This window comes from Bombyx mori, chromosome 1 (assembly GCF_030269925.1).
Source record: "Bombyx mori chromosome 1, ASM3026992v2".
NCBI lineage: Eukaryota > Metazoa > Arthropoda > Insecta > Lepidoptera > Bombycidae > Bombyx > Bombyx mori.
In genome coordinates this window covers 17,199,696-17,221,917 of record NC_085107.1, presented here as the reverse complement: position 1 = coordinate 17,221,917, position 22,222 = coordinate 17,199,696, and the positions used below count along the sequence as shown (strand labels likewise).

Sequence of the window (22,222 nt, the reverse complement as noted above, 5' to 3'; positions counted from 1 at the left end):
CATACAAAAAAGTTGTGTAGGAACTGCGGTTGTTGAGGAGCTGGTTGAATTATCTTTCATGGAAGTTTATTAATACTTTCCGATACACGTGTATTAGTGCTCAAAAGATGCAGTGTAGCTAATTTAACATACACATTCCGGGAATCCACGTCAAGGTTTTGCGGTGCTAATTCAAACCTTCTTCTTTAGTAATTTTGAAATTTTCATTTCATTGGTAAGTAACGGCGGTCCCACATTTCAAATTTTGTTTCCACTTTTATTGTAATATTGGATGTCATGCTCTTGAAACCGAAACGTATGATCACTTCGTATCAGAAGACAAGTAAGTACTACTCACTCGCGCTTTTGCAACTCGACCTCAACCAAATGCCACTATTATTTACTTTGGCTTTAGAACATTTTGGCTTCCAACATTAATTCCGACTATAGTAAGACTTGTGCATAATCTGACAGATAATTGTCCTTTTTCTATTAAAATAGTCCTCATTGAAATAGCAATTTAATCATTCGAAGTTTCTACTAGTTAAAATTTATATAAATGCACCAATTTATATAAAATTTTAAGTAAAAAATAACAAAATCAGGTACGTTGTTGTTGTATTTTTCCAAAGAAGAAGTGCATAAAGAGGCTTAACTTTTTCTAAACAGATTATGTATGAAAGTAAGAATGTCTGTTTAAGAACAGTCGTGGGTGTTTTGTAAGGATTCTTTCAATAGGTTGCACTTCTTTATAATCTCGAACCATGAGCAGACACGTCTTCTATATTATAGCGACTTTTATTATGCACGATGTATTCGATCTGGTAGAAGATTACAGGTTTACTGGATTACAGGCTGGAGATTGATGAGAATGATAGGGAGACAGTAAAAATATCACGGTAGAAAAGAAATATTGTTTGCATTGCACGTAATGTTTGATAAAAATCGAATTATTGGCCTGTTGACTGGTCCTACGGGAACACCTAATGTTGCTATACCACAAAATATTAACTTACCAAAAACCACAAGTATTTTTCTTCGATTTGGTAAATTCATGATTTTCGTATTATAGGTAGGGTATTTGTCTAAATTTTAATTAAATGTTTCTAATAATAAAATATAAACCATAGAGCTAAAACAGATGAAGTAAACGAAACAGCAAAAGAAGAAACAGAAAAAGTCCCTTCATAATATGGTGCGTTGTAATCGATAATATATATATCTCAATCAGGATTGACGTCAGGCATGCGGTCTGTCATAAAATGCATGCCAAATTCTTTATGCAGCATAATAAGAGAACATGACTGTGAAAATGACCTAATATAATGTGGTATAAAGAAAAGGAGAAGTTATTACAGATTCTGATGGGTGATGGGAAAATAATTCGAAGAAGATTGGTTGGGTTTCGTTTTTAAGCACTCATCTATGCAACCATTATTTTATGGGTTGTGTAATTTTAGAGTCCCTAATCGTGTACGGAATTCGGATTGAATTTTAATAACCTTCTTGCTTTTTTCAAAATCAAAACAAACTAGTTGTTTATTTAGGAAACTTTGAACGAAAATAACAAAAGAACCAAGAAATCTTCATATTAGGTTACTTCACAATGCAAAATGTTTTTAAGGCTCACGGTTGCTTTAAAAGTCTTAAAGTATCAAATTAATATCGAAACTAAAGCTAGCTGGTTCTTGCCTGATCTATCCGATGATAGAAGTCTCTTTCTTCATAGAGAGTCAATCAGCTGCCGTAAAGTTGCGGCTTCTGCGGGTCTAGTTATAAAATCTAAATACCATGCTTGTGTGCTGGAAAATGTATTTTTATCAGGCATAATGGCCAAGTGAATGATTTAAAACATATAAGTTTGTAGTGACTGTACTTTGAAGATATGGGACGTTGAATGTAATGCGTAAACTAATACAATTTTATCTCTAAAGAATATCAGATTTGGTACTCGTCACAATTTTACGGATGTAACTTAAATAAATGAAAAATTCTCAAATTTTGAATAATCGCATTAATTTTTTGAACGCATTAAAGCAATAATTAAATTATTGACGCAATTTATTTTTGCTCAGTATTTCGTGTTTCATGTTTGTTTTTTGTTGCCAAGCGTGTGAATTGAACCGGATTTAAACATCCAAAAATACAAGTGGATTCCATGTACGTACAACGAACATTTCAGTGAAATTTTAACTTAATCTCGTCGGGAATCCAAATAATTCTCAATTTGTATGCAAAAGTATGGATTGAAAATGCATCACATGTAATATTCGAATTTTATTTATTTACTTCGTTCATACCGGTTGAGGGTATATGTGAGCATTGAATATTGGAACATGTCATTTATTGCGATTTTTAATCTCGTATTCGAATTCAATCTATACTAAGATGAGATCCGCTACCAATAAATTTTATTTGTTGAGTATGAATCAAAGATGTTGCGCGATTAATTTTCAATAAAAATAATATTAGAATTACGTCACCTGAACAATTTTCAGTAGTTTTAATTTTATAAATACATTACATCTTTCGTGTAGTGAGTTTTTTTAAATTCCATTGTACGCAGACGGGCATACGGCTAACCTGATTGTAAGTGGTCAACGTCGCTCTTGGATATCAGCAATGCCAAACGAAACTTTCACGTCTATTTTGTGTATGAGCATGGAATCTTTGTGTATAATATTTGGTTTTGAAAATGTTTATAGGTGTGTTTCCTGTTAGACAGCCTTCTAAGCATATTTCGTTTACAATACTATTCTTAGTAAGCTGCATATATTAATAATAAGTTGAACTCACCATTTAATAACAAAAAACCTCGCTGGACTGTCGAATACTTTTAATATCCTATATTTTATCGAACCGATCTGAAGACGTTGCGATGTATACGGTTCCGAGAAATTTGTCCACTCGCGTGTAATAGAGAACATCTTTGCATGTATGGCGTTTCGTTGCATATTAATGTAATGTAAGCAACGCTTTCAAGGGCAAGAGATAATTATGTATAAGTTATCCATCAAGTAAATTGTAAGCTGACCCAATCTAAAAGTGAAAATCATTTATTAATAAATATACATATAATAAATTTTCATGAAAATATGGAAGAACGAATAAAATTTACAGCAAAAAAAGTCTTATAATGTATTTATTATGCACTTAAAATTACAATAACCTTTAGTTAATTTATTTACTTATTACATAGTGCATAACATTTTTCACTGTAATCTTATTCTAAGCGCTGGTCTAAAGCAGTTAAGTACGCCTAATAATCACAAAAAAAAAAAACAAAGTATACGTAATCTTTTTAATTTACGAGAACAATTTATTTGTATTTTTTTCATATAGTAGATGAGTCGCTGTAGGTTCTTAATACCTTGACAGATGCAATGTTCGCTGACGGAGGGCAAGCCATGCTAACAGCTTAATAATCAACACTGACTTATGAAGTCGTTATAATTTGAAAATTAAACAAAATCAAATCAATCAAAACTAAATATAAACTATAATAAGTTTATTAAAATTTGATAATCAAATCGAATCGATAAAAATTTTTGATAAGGTAAACTTAATTAATTTTTTGAGAGAAAGAATTACGCTATAAGTTTTTAAAATTGAAAGGTGAAGAAATTTCTCTAGTGCACTATGGCAAAGCATCTTACCAAATTTACAGTTCTTATAATTACTATGGGCTTGTTAGCCATCGTTTGCATAAAAACTTTAGGGTGCCAATCATTGTGTAGTTCGGGATACGAAAGCCGGTTGCCGAATCAAGATTATACTATGGCCAGTATTCGGTTAGTGCTAGTCACTTCAGTAGTTCGTCAGTCAGTAGGTTACAAGCCGTGCGTCGAGTCGCACGTTTTCGTAAGCGCGCGGTCTCCTCAACCACCCGTAAGTTTTATGTGAAATAAATCTAACAAGTTCTCCACACAGAATTTCAACTAAACTATCCAATCAGTGTCGGTGCAGTTAGAGTTAGATTAGTTTTTAAAACTTTTAAAGATCGAACACCTTTAAATTACCTGATTTACGAATTTAAAATATAGGCTTGTTCAAATTCAAATTGGCAGTTGCGGTTCGAGGATTTTAAAATAAATGTATTTTATTATTCGATGACTGTGGACATCATAGGTAATTTTGTTAGAGAGAAAAAAAAAATCTGATCTTACTATTTTACCCACTAATAGGCCAATTTTGTTCATTCTAGCATTAAATTAAATTTTGCGATATAATATATTTAAAAACAATGTAAAAAACGCGTCCAGTCGTGCATTATGCCCTAAATACGATATTAAATAAAAATGTAACCTGTAAAACATTTTATCTAAAGATACTCTTGAATGAAAATTATCAAACTTAAGAGTATGCGAAACTAAGCAGTCATTTGATAAAACTATTCGCTATCTAAACGCGGTTGTTTGTTTTGTCTTTATTAAGAGACATCATTTTTCATTCTACGTACGTGACTAATGTAAAAATGTCTTTATTTCGAATAGGATATTACGCGAAGTAAACTTTTCACGTGGGAAGCGAATTACTTCTCGTCATTCGAAATTTCAACGTTATTGATAAGTTTTAATGGGTGCGTTGGTAAATGTTTTTAAGCTTGACATAAAAAATACTAACAACTAAATGACATTTTCTACTGGTGGTAGGATCTCTTGTGAGTCCGCGCAGGTAGGTACCACCACCCTGCCTATTTCTGCCGTGAAGCAGTAATGCTTTTCGGTTTGAAGGGTGGGGTAGCCGTTGTAACTATACTGAGATCTTAGAACTTATATCCCAAGATGGGTGGCGCATTTACGTTGTAGATGTCTATGGGCTCCAGTAACCACTTTACATCAGGTGGGCTGTGAGCTCGTCCAATCATCTAAGCAATAAAATAAAAACATAATTTTTGAATTACGATATACTAGTAAAAATGTTATTCGTATTATACAAGATATTCAATTGTCGCCGATGCAACTTATAAATGGTTTAAAAGTACTTGTAACGTCCGAAATGAAACGAAGATTTAACCGTTAAGGGTTTTTGTTTGATAAATTCCTCTATTTAAAATTATTTTATGTACCAAACTAATAACGCATTTTTTATTATCATTTTTAGTTTTCTATCGTTTTCCTTAAATTTTCTGTTAACCCAAGGCAAATACTTTTCTTTAGATAAATATTTGATTGTTGCATTACACGAAATTTTCGAAAAAAAAAAAAATATGAAAATAACTAAGGGAATCCACTAGTGACGTTTGATTTATTCACCACAATACTTTGTAAAGTGATTCTACGTGATTGACAAGAAAATTTTGCTATATTTTATGAAAATTCACTTATTTTACTAATCTGTGTTTTATTAAGGCTCTGCCATTTAAAAACGAGCTAAAGATCATGATTAATAAGTACACATCTACCGATCATTGATCGAGTATAGTTGAAGCACCCTTCCTAGAATTATGTTTAGTTCACTTAAATTTCTATCAAGTTTATAATCCTTCTAAGGATGTATGAAAAAAATCCTTTGAAGTAGACTTTGAAATTTCTGCCGCGAACCAGTCAAACATTCTAGTTTGAATATCAGAACAGGCATTACTAACTGAAATTGAGATTTCTTTGAACCTTAGCGGTGTCATTTATGTTGTGATCTCTATAAACTCCAGTAGTGACTTAACATCTGGTATGCCCTCATCCTGTCTATCAATTCGTAGCTGCTTGGCCGCGAGCGCAACAAATATCAACACATCCTTTCAAAGTGAATGTCAGTGTAATTCGACATCCGGGGTCCATTCCCATGTCCAATCTACATTATTATGTTAATTTTCAATAGGAAGAAGTGTTCAATATAAAAAAGCCATACTTCGGGAGACTTATGTTTGCTCTGTTTAAATGCTATGAATATGTATTAATTTTTCATGATAACATCAGACATGTACATCCATGATTTAATTGAATCCTTTTCTTATTGAAAATTTTACAGCGTAATTTGGTCTATAGCAAAAGATTCAGACTATGTTGTTGATAAGATTTATTTGACTAAAATGCCTATAAGTTATGATTTTATAAAGACGAGTAAGCCGCTGATATCACACTCCATACTGAACCCTCGAGTTTGCTCATCTATCATAGTGAAGTGGGAAAGTCTTCCAGGCCGCCAAGAATCGTTGAATCACAAAAAAAGGAAATATAATTAAAACACGGGGCCTTTATATACGAAATACCACCCCGTGTTGAAAGGTTCCAAATTATTAATAACTTTTATGAATATATTTTTGACTAACGACACGTAATATTTCTTGCATGCTTTGTGGTTCGAATTATTAAAATTTTGAATATTTTCCCATTTAAATGTCTCCTAAGGATTCCCTTAATTTTTTTGTTACATCAAAATACTAGAAAAAAAATAAAAAAAATTACGTTGGGTTGTTATTTTTTTTTTAGATTTGCAATCCTCTTTCCGGGTATTCATTCAAAATCTTAATTTAAATAAATGACTCTGATAATTAATTTTATTATTTTACATTACCTAGCGCCGTAATTTAGAATTTTTTTAAATTACCGTTTAAAAGAAAAATAACTTTTAATGAATTTTCCCGCCTACTAATACAACAATGATTACGAAATAATTATCCTAGACATCTATAAATTAACTTAACTTAAATGACGGGCTAAAAATAATAGTAAACCAAAATCCCTTAGAAGCTATAAAAACAGCTACAGTTCTATGATGTAAAAATATATTACGAGTATACGAACAAGATAAATTTGTTGCAAATGTTGGAAAATTACATTTTCATACTTCCTGTATTAAATTAGGAATAGACGCGAACTCTTCTCAGCGTAAAACATGTTCCTAAGCTTCAACTAAAATGAAAATTCCATTAAAGCATACCTTCCTACTTAACTAACTATTCAAAACATGTTAGACACCAAAATTATATGAAATAATCTTGCAAATTCACTTTGTTAAAGCGCATCGTCTTCACGAAGACAGCGCCTCGAAACTTTTCACGTGTGCTTAGTATTGGATATTCAATTTCCTAGTTCAGATTCGTCCTTGAGGTTCTAATGTTAGGTTGCTAAATCATATTAGACGAACTAGATAGTTTCCGAGGTGGGCTTCGGAGTGCATTTACTGTTCATACTCGTATATGGCGACTATGTACCGCGCGATCAATAATATTTTATACTTCGCTTCGAACCTAATCCACATCAAGTTTTAGTTTCATTTTATGTATTAAATTATTTATTTCGTTTCTTTTGTTTCTAAATTTGATTTTATCCTCGTCAAAGACTAAATAATGAAATCAGCTTACGAGAAAAACATACTGAACTGTATTGTTTTTGCCTATTTATATATAGATGTATGCAGTGGAAATCTAGAGTTTCCAAATATCTCTTGTTATGTAATTCATGTGGATAGTAAGCTGTGGCGTTTTTAATATAAAGTAAATTATGTTAAAATGAAATTAGCCTGGACCTAATTACCTAATGCACTAGTGTTAATTACACCATCCAACTTTCAGTGCTAATACTGATTATGCCCTAGTTGCTAATAATGGTATCAGGAAGTTAGTGTCAATCATTGCATAGTTTACCCTAGTTCAGGGCTTTATTCGATGACATAGTTGTTAATAGGTTTTGATTTTCATAGAAAGTTTCAAACAGACTACGAACCAGTACAGGCTAACAGATTGATGCTTTAATTTTAATAAAAAAAAAGAAAAACAATAAAATGGTTGTATAATACTATCTTTAGATCTGATTTTTATTTAGAAGGTATTTGAAAGTGCACTTTTGCACGATAAAGAAGCTTTATTTAAATTCGCGGTTAAAAAAAAGACAAAACAATTGATCCCGAACACGTGCATATAATTTGTATACGTCCGTTGTCTTGCCACAAGATTCAACGTGGGTGCTCGGCCGGGCGTCTAACGGTGAGCCGTGGGTTAACAACTCTGGCACACTGCTGAGCCAAGTTGTTGTATCGATGCGCTTGTGTGCTTCGTAAAACGAGTCCCTTACATTTCCGGCCGATTTCAATGCACAAAAGGGAACGGCTTTAGCCTATTATTTTCAGAGTTTTATATCGTATTATATCTTATACCTTTAAACGAGCAATTCTTGTATATTAATATATATGTATATAATATGAATCTCGGAAAAGGCTCCAACGATTTTCATAAAATTTAGGTAGTATACAGGGAATTTCGGGGGCGATAAATTGATCTAGCTACGATTTATTTTCAGAAAATGTTGTTTTATTCGTGTTTTCAATAATCAACTGTTCTCGACATCTATTAGCGAATAATAATACTATTTTTCTTAATTGAGGGCAACTAACCGCTTTAAAGATACAACAAGATGACGTTATCAAAAAAAAAACGGTCATCATCTAGTACTATTTATATAGTATTTATAGGTAATCGTTAGTTTCTACTTAAATACGGATATTGAAATAATCTTTGTTTAAACACACGTCGAATTGGTCCAAGAGTATTTAGCAGCGACGAAATATTCAATTTTTTTTAAAGGTGTTTTATGACCTGGTAACTGAGACCTTTAAGTCACGTCTTATTATAATTTATATTCATAGTTTTATGAAAAACTAGCTGTACCCGTCCGCTTCGGTGGGCATTTAAAATTATCATTATTTTTCCTCACCCCCACAAAGATTCTCATCATTAACGCCCCCGCAACTGGCGTAAGGAGTCCAACACTCATATAAATATTAGCCTATACCATTAAGTCATGTACTTATTTTTTACACGGATACCAAGTTTCAAGTCAATCGGATGCATGGTTCAGTAGTTATAACGGAACATCCGTAAAAACCACTGTAGATTTATATATTAGTATAGACTAGAGGAAGAAATTGGGTATCAGGTAGATATGATAGCTTACTGCGTATTGATAATACATATTGTTGTGAGTGGCGCATTCAGATACTCTGAATAGTCAAGCAAACTATTATCATTAATATGACAGATTCGATAGCATATCGACTAGACATAGCATTAGTATATTCATAATATGTTATATCAATTACAAAATGGACTGTTTTATTTTTAATAGTAATAAAAATTTAGAGGCAAAGTATTGTCAAGAATTTGTGGTACGTACTCAATCAGTGCAACAGCTAAGGTACAATAGACTAATTAATATTATATTATTTATATTAGTGCTCGCGAATAGGTAATGGTCGAAAGTACTTTATCGTTTTCAAATCGGACGTATTTAGGTAATTTGTTAAATTTTCGTGATCCGTAAAATACCTATCAGATATTAAAATTAAATATATATTATTTTTTGGTTTAATAAATTTTCGTGAAGTGATTATTTAGTGAATTTTTGTTCATTAAGTTATGTAGGTACATGGAAATAATCAACTTACCAGGCTTCTCAACAACAATATATTTTCCAATCGTAGGAAAAATAGACTACCTGTTAGTAACTGGTTACTCTCATATCCGACTTAATGTCTCGGCGGCGGAGTAGTTAGCGTTCTTGACTGTCGCGCCGAGGGTCGAGGGTTCGATTCCCACATCGGCCAAACATTCGTGTGATGAACAGCTCTGTTTTGTTGTTTGTCTTGACGTTAATTATCTATATATGTATATATTTAAACGTATCTAATTATGTATGTCAGTCTTCAGTACCTATAACGCAGAGAACCCTAATTTGGAGGCCGTATGACCATGCGTTATTTGTTTCGAGTTATTATTATTATATCTATATTCATTAGGAGGCGGCCGCAGTCGCAAAAAAAAAAGTTCTTTAAAGAACAGCTACGGTGTTACGGGCAGCGTAGCTTTTCTTCCAGAGCAGATCCTGGATCAAGGGCCTGGTTGATCTTAATAAAGATGATCAATGGAAACGCTGTGCGTTTACGCTAATGGGGATAAAATTTTATGCGACGGAGAATGACGGTAGTATAGACAAATACTAGAACCGCCTAAACATATTTTTTTTTTCATCTCTACTAAACTATTATGACGGACAAGCGATTTATCTGTTACGTTTAAGCTTAAGCTTAGATGTGGAAATGAGTCTTAAAAATACTGTGTTCGTGTATAAAAACAAAGGAGCTTCTCATGCGTTGAAGGAAAATACTTAGACGCTGTTCAGCTGTTTTCGGAACGTAAACGTTTGACTGCTCCACAGTGCAAATAAACATCGTATAATTTTTACGGCATTACGTCTTGTTTATTTGTAATGTACTTCGAATTACAGAACGTCGTTTGATGACAAAAAAAATTGCGGGTAATACGTTTTGTTCGCTTCGTTTCTAAACAAAGGTTTCTGTTCTGTCTTATAGTTCTGTTAAAAAGAAAGGTCCTTTTTATTCAATAAATAAATCTATACAATACAGAATAATTTTCACATGCATCATAAAATGATAGAGATGAGAGTTAAAAATAACCAATAATGAAAACGTAATCGAGATCCTAACGCGAATACCGTTTCATTAAGCTTTAAGACCGAAGTCTCAATTTAAACAGATTTCTTACTAAGATTTTTGCATTAATTCCTCTATGAAGTTGTCGTGGCATGAAGGATAGGACGCCCGGTGCACCCGTATCGAACGATGCTAATATACCAGCGGTCAAATCCCGCAGGCACGTACCAATTTTTCTAATGATATAAGTACTCAATGCTTGTCCACGAATTCGTCAACGACGAAGGGCATAGCATCGTATAAAAAAAAATCAAGCTCGCAAAAATTGTAATATGTTATTTTTTTTCTACGTAATCGTTGGTAGCCTGAGGGGCTATTCCAACTTCGCGCGGACTAGGGTAATATGTGTAACTACTAAACAGTTAGATATAGACTTAAACTCTCAAAGTGAGTGGCGGCTTTCACGTTGTTCTGTCTATGGACATCGCACATGTTCACCTTTCCGGTCAAAAACAGAAACGAAAAAGAGGGCAATAAAACTATTTACTACTAATAACATAAAATCGATAATATTTAAAATCAAATTAAATTGAATCGAAATAAACGCAAAATTCACTATCTCCGTTAAAATATTCCGTGTGTAACTCTAGTGCGAAATGTATACTTGATACATTTGACGAGTAAAACTTAAAGTACATGCGTTCGTATTCACAAAGGGCCCGAAAGGTTTATACAGCTAAATTATTTCTTGAACACCACAACAATGTCTCTCGAACGTTTAAGGAGTCTTTTGATCTGTCGATGAGCTCTTCGTTATGTGAAGTTACGATATACGCAGAACGAAATGAAAGTAAATTCCATTATTAGGTGTTACAAGAAAAACATTACGAGACACCTTTGAAAGTTTATTAAAAACGTCTTTAATTAACGCAACTTAATATTTGACGAACGTGAAAAGGTTTTTCAGAACTAAATGTTTTTGAATATTCTGTACTTTGAACAAATTTGAAGATTACGAATAAAAATTAAATAATTCGAATAGCTATTTTTAATTTTTATTGCTTAGATGGGTGGACGAGCTCTTGGCCCACCTGGTGTTAAGCGGTTACAGGAGCCCGTAGATATCTGCAACCTAAAGGGTACCATCCACCTTGAGACTTTAGATCTAATTGTCGGTTATAAGCTACAACGGCTGCCCCACCCTTCAAATCGAAACGCATTACTGTTTCGCGGCAGAATTAGACGGGGTAGTGGTACCCACCTGTGCGGCTCATAAGACGTCTTACTTTTATTATAGTACGTTATTCTTATAATATATATTATATTACACAGAATATGAATATTATTAGAAAAAAAGTATATGTCATATTCGCATGCACTATAATGCTCCGTAGTTTGAGAATATGTAATTTTAACGTAATTAATAAATTGAACGGTAGTTTACAAACGTTCCAACGGGGATAAAGGATTACGTTAATCCCTCATCCCGGATGTAATTTAGATAATAAATACAAATACGTTTCGAGTGTGTAATGGGTTTAATAGTTACCAAACGTAGGTCGCAGTTTTATCCGCGTCAAATCACATTATATGAATACTAAAGATATTGATATACGACCAGTACCGTATGAAATGGGAATAATCAAGATATTATTCAGAATAATTTATTTCCATATCTTCCATGATCTGTTTGACTTATGGGTGATAGTTTCGCAAACTGAAAACCTGGCTGGGTGGTAATGATCTAGAATAGCACCAACCCACATCTTCTCGTAGGCGTCGTTTCTTCTGACTATACCAGCGTACTGTGAATGCCAACTGGTATTTAGGTAGGCACCACCACTCTGCCTATCTCTGAAAGGGAAAAGTCAACATTATAGTTTGAAAGGGTGGCAGTCGTTCAGACAAGACTAATGCTTAGACATGTGTATAATTTTAAAGCACAGTTTCTCTAGCATACGGGGCATTGTAACATGATATCTGTTATCATGGTTAACAACTTCATTAAAAATTATGAATTCATTTCTAAAGCATTCACTGTTTCTTATGCAAAATCCTTGAGTCGCTGGCAATGCTCAACTAAGACACTAACTCAATTTCTTTATCAAATTGTCACTTGTGAAATTGGCAATCTAATGGGCAGCACCTATGAAGCTTCATTGAGTTTTAACTTGCAAAATTCAACCTTAATCAGTTCTCATAAGGAATCGCTTCATTGACCTCCATGCAGACAAACAAACGGATCGAATTACAAGCCACCGGTCGTGGACTAAATCACAACAAATATTAGCACTAAAGATAATTCTATTCAGCATTGTTCTTAAGGATCTTAGTTCAGTAAGATATTAGTAAACGTGTTCCAATGACGTCATTTATTTATTTAAAACTGTGACATACATTATTATCGGGAGCCCTACGGCCTATAATGTCAGATAAACAAGTTTGCAGGTCATTTAGCATTGTATAAATAATCTTATCGTCCCAATTGATATGGTAATATAGACCTTGTAACCTGATAAATGTGTGAACTTAAGAATTAAAATTGGCTGTCGTGAATTGGGATATTTGTCGAAGCTCGTCATTTTTCGTTGAAGATTGTACTCGTGATGTAATGTTCTCGCGTTTCGAATAAAAGCCACCGGTATATTTAGGTTCAAGACAAGTCCCCTCTAGTGCATGCCAAGGCTTCTGCGGACTGTACGTTGTAACTTTTCTTTGTTTTAAGTTTTGTGTACACATCTACAACTTGCTTCAAAACGAAAACATCATTTTGTTTTAGAATTACGTACAATTTTAGTTCGACGATGTAGTTTTTAATGGAACAAAAAAAACTACGAACTACAAATTCGAACAATAATAAAATATTTGAAGTTTTTTATTTATTTATAGAAAAGATGCCTAATAAAAATTCATGAACTCATTATATATTTAACAAATAATTTATTTTATGATTCAACAGTACGGACTTGTTGAATCAAAATCGAATTAATTTAACACCACCTACTACGTACAATTTTAAGCTCGCTAATTAATCGCCTTACAGACCTCATTGTTACTGCAACACTCATGGTAGTATTACTGCCTATTTATGGTTATTAATATACAATTAATAATGATTTAATTTGCAATAGTGAAACTTAACCTTTCATAGCAACAAGGTTCTTATCATTTTCAATAATAATATAAGCGTCTAATAATGTATTATTACCATTTAAAAAATTTTAACGACGCACTCTTTCATTCTAAGCTTACAAAATTATGAGATACACTCTAAATTAAAATGGTTTTTCGCGGATACATTTGTTTAAACATACACTCGTGCTGGGGATTAGGGAGAAACAGTGCCCGAGTGATTAGAATAATTTCCTTTTTTTTTATTATTGCTTAAATGGGTGGACGAGCTCACAGTCCACCTGGTGTTAAGTGGTTACTGGAGCCCATAGACATCTATAACGTAAATGCGCCAGCAAGATAATTTGTTATTTTATGTAGCTAAGTCAATTTCTTTGAACAAACAACTGTAAATGTTGCGAGAGCAAAAAGCTAGTTTGCCTATTCTGTGGAAAAAAAATAATTGCCCTTGTAGCCATACGAGCACACGGCTCACCTGATGGTGAGTGGTTACCGTCGCCCATGGACTTCAGCAATGCGAGGGGCAGAGGCAAGCCGCTGCCTACCGCAATTAAAAACATTGAATCTACATGAAAAAAATTAAGCCTTCGTCATAGACAGACGCAGGAAAAATAAGTTAAAAATAAATTAGAAAAATTTCGTTCTTTGCAGTGTTAACGCAAAAAGTTTCGATGACATATATGACTAAGCCTGTGCTTACCTTTTCACTAATTTCGGGCAAACTAAATGTTCTTGTGGCGGGTTCAAATGCTTAGTTTATTTTCGGCTAACCAACGTTAACCAGCAAACTAGAGAAATTAAGGACTTAAAGTTTTTTATTAAAACTTTTTTAAATACAACCCTGCAGCTATTTTCGCTTAAATAAAGACATTTTTAAAGTTCTGACTTATTTGTGCGGTAGTCATTGTCCAAAATTAAGTTTAATAAATTTATGGGCTAAAAAAACAATGAAGCACTTTTTCAGCATGTTGCGAAGCAATACATCACTACGCCTATTTCTGCTGCGACATTACCGCTCATGCCGGTTGTTATTGAGACACAATTGACACTTAGCTCATGCTCTGGTATCAATCCACATCACCACAGCTTAATGTGCACTTTAAAAAACACTTTTAATTTTTAACCCCAACTGCGTCTTAGCGCAACAAATATGGTAAATTATACAGCTTATGAAATGTTTCATACCCGAAGAGACTAGCTCACAGTAGGCAGAGAAATAATAGTTCTGCATTTGCTACCATCGATATCTCCGCCGCTGTGCCGCCCGCTCATCTTTCATTATTCGCTATAAGTTCTTCACGAAGAAGATTGCATAGAAAATGAAGCTGTGGCTAAAATCAAACCAGTTACTCGCACGGTATGCGGATCATTGTAGCGGTGGCTGGAAAGCGTGGGCTGTTGATATAAACCTTAATAATTACATACACATCTGTACGGATGTTGCCCAACTAAATGCAGAACTGTTTTCGTAATCATAAAAATTGTATTCATTATACAAACGATGAGTCATTCTGATCTATTTTCCTGTGGAACGTCTAAAGTGTTATTGGATGTTTTTGTAATCTGTGTAATCTTATTCTATACTAACACGGCTTATTAGTTTGACCGATCTAGATATATTTAGTGCACGATAAAATTTGCACAAGTATCAAGGACCGATGACAATACAATCATTGTGTTACTTTGGTTCTGACCAGAACAGCGGCAGTAAAAATGATTTACTTACTTATTTTTCGGTTTGCGTGTTCTCTAGTTTTTAAGCTACATATTTCATTAGATAACCTCAAGGCTCATTCAATATCGAAGCCTATAGACAATATTACGAGGTTCACTTAAAAAGTAACTAATATCACAAAAAAAAAAACGATGTGCATCCATAATAAAGAAACTGAGTTTACAAGTTAAAAAGTCAAAGAAATTGCATTTGATAAACTCAGGTATTAACAATTAATTTAATCCTGAAATGCGAATTGTGACGGATTAAACAACGGCAAATTTTCCTAATTTCTTTTTAATTCTGGAAATTTATTATGACGTAGTTGCTTCGGAATAATGACTATTCCGCCCTTCAATGCTGAAACACTTGATTGAAATAAGCAGAGCGGTGGTACCAGCCCGTGTCAGTGGGGGGACAGTAGATACGACGAGGTAAAAAAAAGCGGAGAATACAGCTGTTGTTACAATTACCGATGGATACTAGGAAAGTGGAAGTAGGCTAATCAGTGGGAGCATTAGTAGTTGATGTTATGCGCTGGTCACCCGTGTCTATTGATTAGTAGCTCCGATAGACTAGTACCTAATACTGTAGTCACTTGTTACGTTAAGGTCCATTTTAAAAATACATAATAAGCTAACAGTCACTCAATCTAAAATCTATACTAATATTATAAAGAGGAAAGGTTTGATTGTTTGTTTGTATTGAATTAGCTCCGAAACTACTGAACCGATTTAAAAAATTCTTTCACTGTTAGCAAGTTATACTATCCGCGGGTGACATAGGCTATATTTATTATATTTTCAAAAAAATTAGGGGCCTTACTGAAACTCCAATAATGTAACCCAATGTGTAAAAAAATTACCTAAAATTCTTTACATCATGTGCGCTACTACCCAAGCGAAGCTGGAGCGGGCCGCTAGTTAATAATATATTCGATTAAAAAAAATGACTTAATTACAGAAATGTAAATTTTAATGTTTTGATTGAACATTTACGGTTTAATTTTACGTTATTTAACTGTCATTAAATTATTTCCTATTCGAATACTTTACATTTTCCATCAATGAGGATTGGGGATATTCGTCGACATTTGAAAATTGTGCTAACGAAGTTAGTCGATTATTATAAAAAACGAAAGAGAAAAGAGATCGAACCGTAACACTAGTTTTAATCATGTAAAGCATGCGATTGAATCACAGAAGCTACAAGTGGATCGCTCTTGATAGCATCGATCACATCTCCATTACATCATACGTCAATAATCTCTCTATAGGGAGCTTTGTCCGAGATTGGTTGGCACAAGAATTTACGTTCAGGAACAATTGCGGTCACACAGCTCTGAATTTAATTAAGATCAACGCCTGGAAAAACTTAACGTAGACATTTGTAAGCTCGACGAACTTACTTAAGCTACCGATGAAGTTTATTAGTGCTGTACTAACTCAAATGACAAAACAAAAGGGTACCTGAGTGCCTCGGATCCGTTTCGAACTTTGTGTATATTCTCAATATCGCTCGCTTTAAGTTCCTTTGTGAAGAGCCGAGACGCGCCTTTCAACTGATTTGAATTAAAGAGAGGGTGACTTTGTGCCGACGATTGTCTTTAGTTTTTCTACGTGTGCTTATAAAAACAGTTGTAATAGAGAAACGTTCGAATGGTGTTTTAAAGTCGGATTTTGTTCAAAACCAATAGATTCTTTTTTTTTTATTGCTTAGATGGGTGGACGAGCTCACAGCCCACCTGGTGTTAAGTGGTTACTGGAGCCCATAGACACCTACAACGTAAATGCGCCACCCACCTTGAGATATAAGTTCTAAGGTCTCAGTATAGTTACAACGGCTACCCCACCGTTCAAACCGAAACTCATTACTGCTTCACGGCAGAAATAGGCGGGGTGTTGGTACCTACCCGTGCGGACTCACAAGAGGTCCTACCACCAGTGAAATTCGTTTGTTATTTCATATTATATTCATATTTTTGTCATACTGTGGCTTTCTGTATACATATATATGTATATACATATTTAGATTTAGAGATTCTGAATTAGCAATAGTAAATAAAAACCATCACAAAATTTCCTAAAATGTCAAAAGTATCTAATAAAACTCACGATTCTTTAAATTTTCTTTACTTTCGTGTATTTTTTATTCTGGATACACAAACGAATTGGTTACATAATGAATCGTCATAAAATTAGTCTTAGTTGCAGTTGTTATAGAAAATAAGTCAAAAGAAGACAGCGATGTCGTGTGGCTGTCTGTCTGATTTGCATAAAGAATAACTGCTTAACTATTATCCTTTATGCGGTGCAAGTTATAAGCCGCGGAGACTATTAAAAATATTCTATAACATAATATTCTTGTTTTTTTATATGAAATTCTCAATGATGAATTTCAGTTCTATTACTGCAATGATTATACAGATCACATGTAGCGCTAACTTTAGAACAGCGTATTCAACACGCACATAAGGTGACATCATAAAAACAGTGTGTCGCAGTAATGTACTCCTTGTGTCGATAACACTCAATGTTGAGGCCTCCTCTAATAACTTTCTCCTGGATTACCTTGCCCTACTCCTATCTATCCTCGGCTGTGTGGACAGCAACGTGGACTGAGGTGTTGAGAGTGGAGCGTATCAGGTCCGACCAGCGTACTGGACTTCTATTTCTTTGTCTTCTTCCGCATAACTTGCCTGTTATGTATGTATGTAGTATATTCAGCTCCAAACCATTTGAAAAGCGTCGTGAAGTTCGGTACATTAAAAACCCATATTAAGGGTTGGGTTAAATCACCAAATGAACCACCAAACCAATCACGACAAAATGAACCATTATATACTCAAACTTTGAAACCAATTAGCATTTCATAGCAAGTCTCATTTCAGTTCTAAAACATTGAATTTATTTATTTGACGCAGTTCATAGAAATTAATGTCTTAATTATATATGTGGAGCCCATAGACATTTACAACGTAAATGTCGCCACCTACCATACACCATATCTTGAAATGGAATGACGGACTCACAAGACGTCCTACTACCGGTAATTACGCAAATCATAATTTTTGCGGGTTTGATTTTTATTCAATCGTAAGCATTCATTAATTACGTATTTCATTAAAACATTGGTACTTGTCTGCGGAATTCGAGCACATTTTTATCTTGTCTTGTCTTATCCTTTACGCCACGACGACTACTAAGTGAAGTAGTCCTTAAATTACGGTGGTACTAAAACTGACTTCCCAAATTCAGCTTCTACCAAGTACCGAACTTGGCGTAGCTGGTATAGCTCCTTAGGCTACCAACGATTAGGTACCGGAAAACAAAAATAAGGGACGTTTCTGTTGCCTTGTTTGGTATATTATTTTTCTTGTCAATATAGGTTATTATCCGCGGGAAAACTTAAGCTCCTTAGTCGTTATTCCAACAGTTATACGATTTATATTACATTCAATTAAATCAGAGTAATTTTTTAATCCGCTCGCGTTTATCAATTGGCGCTTATAAAACTGATAGGAAGCGAGCACGCAATTCGTGTCCCCAGTAATATTAATATCAGTTCCTAAATAAGTGTCCCGCAATGAACGCTTCACAAAAACCGCTGAATATCCGTAATGCGGTACTGTTTCTGAATTATAAGTCGTTAATTTAATTTCTGAAACATTGCATCGAAGTTTAGTAGATTAAATAAATCTTTGTGATTTATCTTTGTTTTCTATTATTTACTATCGTTTTATAAAATTAAAGAAAAGTCTCGGACTGAATAGGCTATTTCTTGGTACAGCCGATGTTAAGACATCGCGGCTTGAATGCTGTAACTCACCCCAAAAGAAAATGTTAATTGTATAGTTTAATCGCCGTTCCTTTCTTCCAACCAGTACAATACTTTCACGTCGGGAACGGGCGGTGCCTTGGTGAAGATGTCTAAAAAAAAACCACTCATAAAATCTAAAGCAACAAGCAAACTGGAATTCATATTTAATATTTAAAATCAGAGGTAAACACGTAAAATACATAAAACTATAACGATTATCGAGCTTTCATAGTTGATGGTAACACGGATTCAAAGCAGTGCTTTGGTAGTTGCCGACTATTTGCCGATAACCGTAGCGTCATGTAATTAAAATAGCCGCCCATAACACTGTCGATTCACATGAATGACACGATGTTTTCTTTAACATACGATTATCGATGTTACAATCATTAGCATAAAGCATATTTTCGTTCAGTTTAGTTTTCAGCAATCTATTTGATTATATTTTGACGTCGATTGCTTACGTTTACGTCTTCTATTGATGTATTGACACCGATTTTTGTATTCAAATCACCGATTTTTGTAACGTTTTAAGTGTTGTTTTCAATGAAGATGTAGGTTATTTTGTTGCTAGCTTAATTCAAGAAAATTCTACTAGTAAATATTTTGAGAACATTTTAGTTTAGAAACATTTCGAATGGTTGAAAGCTTAGATATCCAAATCTTAGCGTCCATTATTTTTTAGTGGAGTGAGACAACTGCGCGTTTTCCAAAGGCCTATTCTACGTTTCAGTAATTACGGGAAGACTCCGCACATGAGGGTAAAAAGGAATGACACACTTTTTGAGGGAGTACTCTTTCACTTTTGCGTCTTGAAGAACATAGCTTTTGTGCGCCGTCAGAAAACAATGATTCAATTTTGATGCCTAATGTCGCAAAAAATCCGAACTAAATGCAGTTGTAAAAATAAATAATAGATATTTGAAAAAAATGCAAATGAATTCAGTTTAAATATTATTTTTTTTTAACACATATCGAATTAATCAAGACATTTTTTTATGGTGAAACAACAAAGGTTTCTCGAAAAAAAAAAATGTATTCTAAAACGTGTTTTAACTTTGCATGCACATAAGCGTTGTTTAAAATATACTTTGTTACCGGGCTGCGTGGAGTCCTGTTTCAGAACAACAAAAATATAACTCCTGTAAAATATATTATAAAAACGATTGTAAGCAGCAGCTGCTGCTCTTGTACTTGAAGTTTTAACTTGGAGCAAATTGTATGACGTATTCATTACGTACTTAATCCTTTACATATTTCAGCTCATTACAGTTTTAGAGTAAATTGATGGCCAATTTTACGTAATGATGTGGTCCTTTCGATATCACCTCAACCAAAACTAGAGTCTGTTCGTAAATGATACAAATGGCGGCCTAACAATTTTGTGACATGTTCGAAGGCCTTTTAGTTCGTTTCTCTGTTCACATCTAAATATTTAAGAGTGAGAACCAAAAATCCACTGTCCGTCATAGATTAAAAGCGGCTATATTGGTAGAAATGCGATTTCCGTGTAGTTGGTCAGTGTAATTTATGGCTGTGAAAAGCTTTCATAGTATGTCGGGGACATCACCCATCGTATGACTTTTAGTACTGAAATGAATATAGTTGTTTTAAAGTAAATTTGAAGACTAATTTAATGTCGTTCGATTACATCGACCAAGTTTGATCAATCGTGCCATTGAGGTCAACGACTCGTGACACGACAGTCACGGATTTAATCAGAAACTTCAGACAATTCGGAAAACAACCTGTGGCGGAGTAACTGCCAACCTTTTCGCTAATAAACAAATTATAGTTTCAGCTTTTTGTTCCACTGATCCCCTTTTAAGTTTGAGTCGCGTGCATCTCGTGATTTCGGACGATTTATTTCCGCATTAAACTGACAACCGATGCTAAAAGAAAGACGAGACGAATGACATTTTCTTTGTGAACGAAGTTGAACGTGATACTTTTTTTGAAAGTTTAGTACTCTCAGAAATTTAAAGTAAGAAAGCACGCTTCGTTTTTCAACGCGAGTAATCGATGATAATTCAGAACTATTTTGAAATATTTAAATTCATTGATATAAGTAAATGCTCTAGAATGTTCTGCGAGTAGTCATAGTTGAAGATAAACTATGTAATTTAATCGCCAATTTTCTGTCTCATCAAATCTGTGCTTAGTGGGTCATTGCGAGGTATTTTATCAGATAACTGGTAATTCTTTTATCAGCCTTGAAAATCTGACGTCATTGTTATCGCTTTGTATTCATGACACCTTGTTTTTCCGGAATATTTTTATGATGTAATTACAAGGTTAAAATCAACCAACTGGAAATGCCAATGAATACTGAATTTTAAAGTTTGAATGCTATAATTAAAACAAATTTAATCTATTTATTTCTATGTTTATAAATATAAAGACAATAGTCTATGGGTTCGCCGTAATATTATTTTTAGATAAACCACTAAAAAATCCTTTAAATTATGACAATGAAAAAACTGAAACTTATTAGAATTTGTAATGTTCTCAAAGGTTTCAATGATAAAAAATCAACCCTTTAATGGAGAAATATAAAAGATTCAAAGACAATTTAACTTTGTAGTTTTTTTTGTAGTCGATAGATATTATGTCCATATTTTTGTACTGTAACTTAAGAAATCATAAAACGATAAATTTACATAATGACGTCATCTTTTATACAGTCACTACTGTTTGTTGCACTGAGTAACAAATGGCGACTACTAAGAATTTACGTCAGTTAAGATAATACACTATTTAAATGTCTCGTATATTAAACTGTTGCACACAATATACTGAGCTTATTGTATTCAAATTACATATTGATGCATACATTTCCTGTAGAAATTACACATTCGTAATTCGCCAGTTTCCGGCTTGCGGAGATAATGTACACATGACTGAAAGTTTTATAGTCTAATTAAAAAAATCAAAACTGAACGTTTCAATAAACTATTCGAATAAGGAAACAGGTTTAAAATCAAACGGATATCTGCATACTGTTTGGTATTAATATTTATATATGTACATAATTTAGATATATAGCGTACAATAATACAAATCAATATTGAGTACCAAATATTTTTACTATTTATAGTGGATTTTGGAAGTCATTAAACGAAATCATGATTAATTTAGAATGGCTAGCCTTCAAACCAGTGTGCCCACACACCGTTCCGTTGGGTAAGAATT

At 33.6% G+C, this 22,222-nt stretch overlaps 1 protein-coding gene and 2 long non-coding RNA genes across 15 annotated transcripts in view; 1 reads left to right on the top strand and 2 right to left on the bottom strand.

Annotated features, from left to right (window-relative positions):
- Positions 1-22,222, top strand: part of LOC101737749 (basement membrane-specific heparan sulfate proteoglycan core protein) — a 208,590-nt gene that overhangs the window by 98,818 nt on the left and 87,550 nt on the right. For 2 of the 10 annotated variants that reach the window (XM_062670565.1, XM_062670563.1), the window contains exon 1: positions 3,774-3,867. The exons of 7 other annotated variants lie outside the window; for them this stretch is intronic. The gene's annotated coding sequence lies outside the window, so the exon portion shown is untranslated. Of the gene's footprint in view, positions 1-3,772; positions 3,868-22,222 lie in introns of those variants that run through there. One more of the 10 variants, XM_062670561.1, reaches the window with a different exon arrangement.
- Positions 1,483-9,630, bottom strand: LOC134199518 (uncharacterized). Its single transcript, XR_009974042.1, has 3 exons — positions 9,411-9,630; positions 2,776-3,018; positions 1,483-1,781 (listed from the first exon to the last, which is right to left on the bottom strand). It is a non-coding gene; the product is annotated as an uncharacterized LOC134199518 (long non-coding RNA).
- Positions 11,885-22,222, bottom strand: part of LOC134199514 (uncharacterized) — a 32,319-nt gene continuing 21,981 nt past the window's right edge. For 3 of the 4 annotated variants that reach the window (XR_009974037.1, XR_009974031.1, XR_009974034.1), the window contains one exon: positions 11,885-12,219. This is a non-coding gene — a long non-coding RNA (uncharacterized LOC134199514). Of the gene's footprint in view, positions 12,220-19,039; positions 19,141-22,222 lie in introns of all 4 variants that reach the window. The other variant, XR_009974032.1, reaches the window with a different exon arrangement.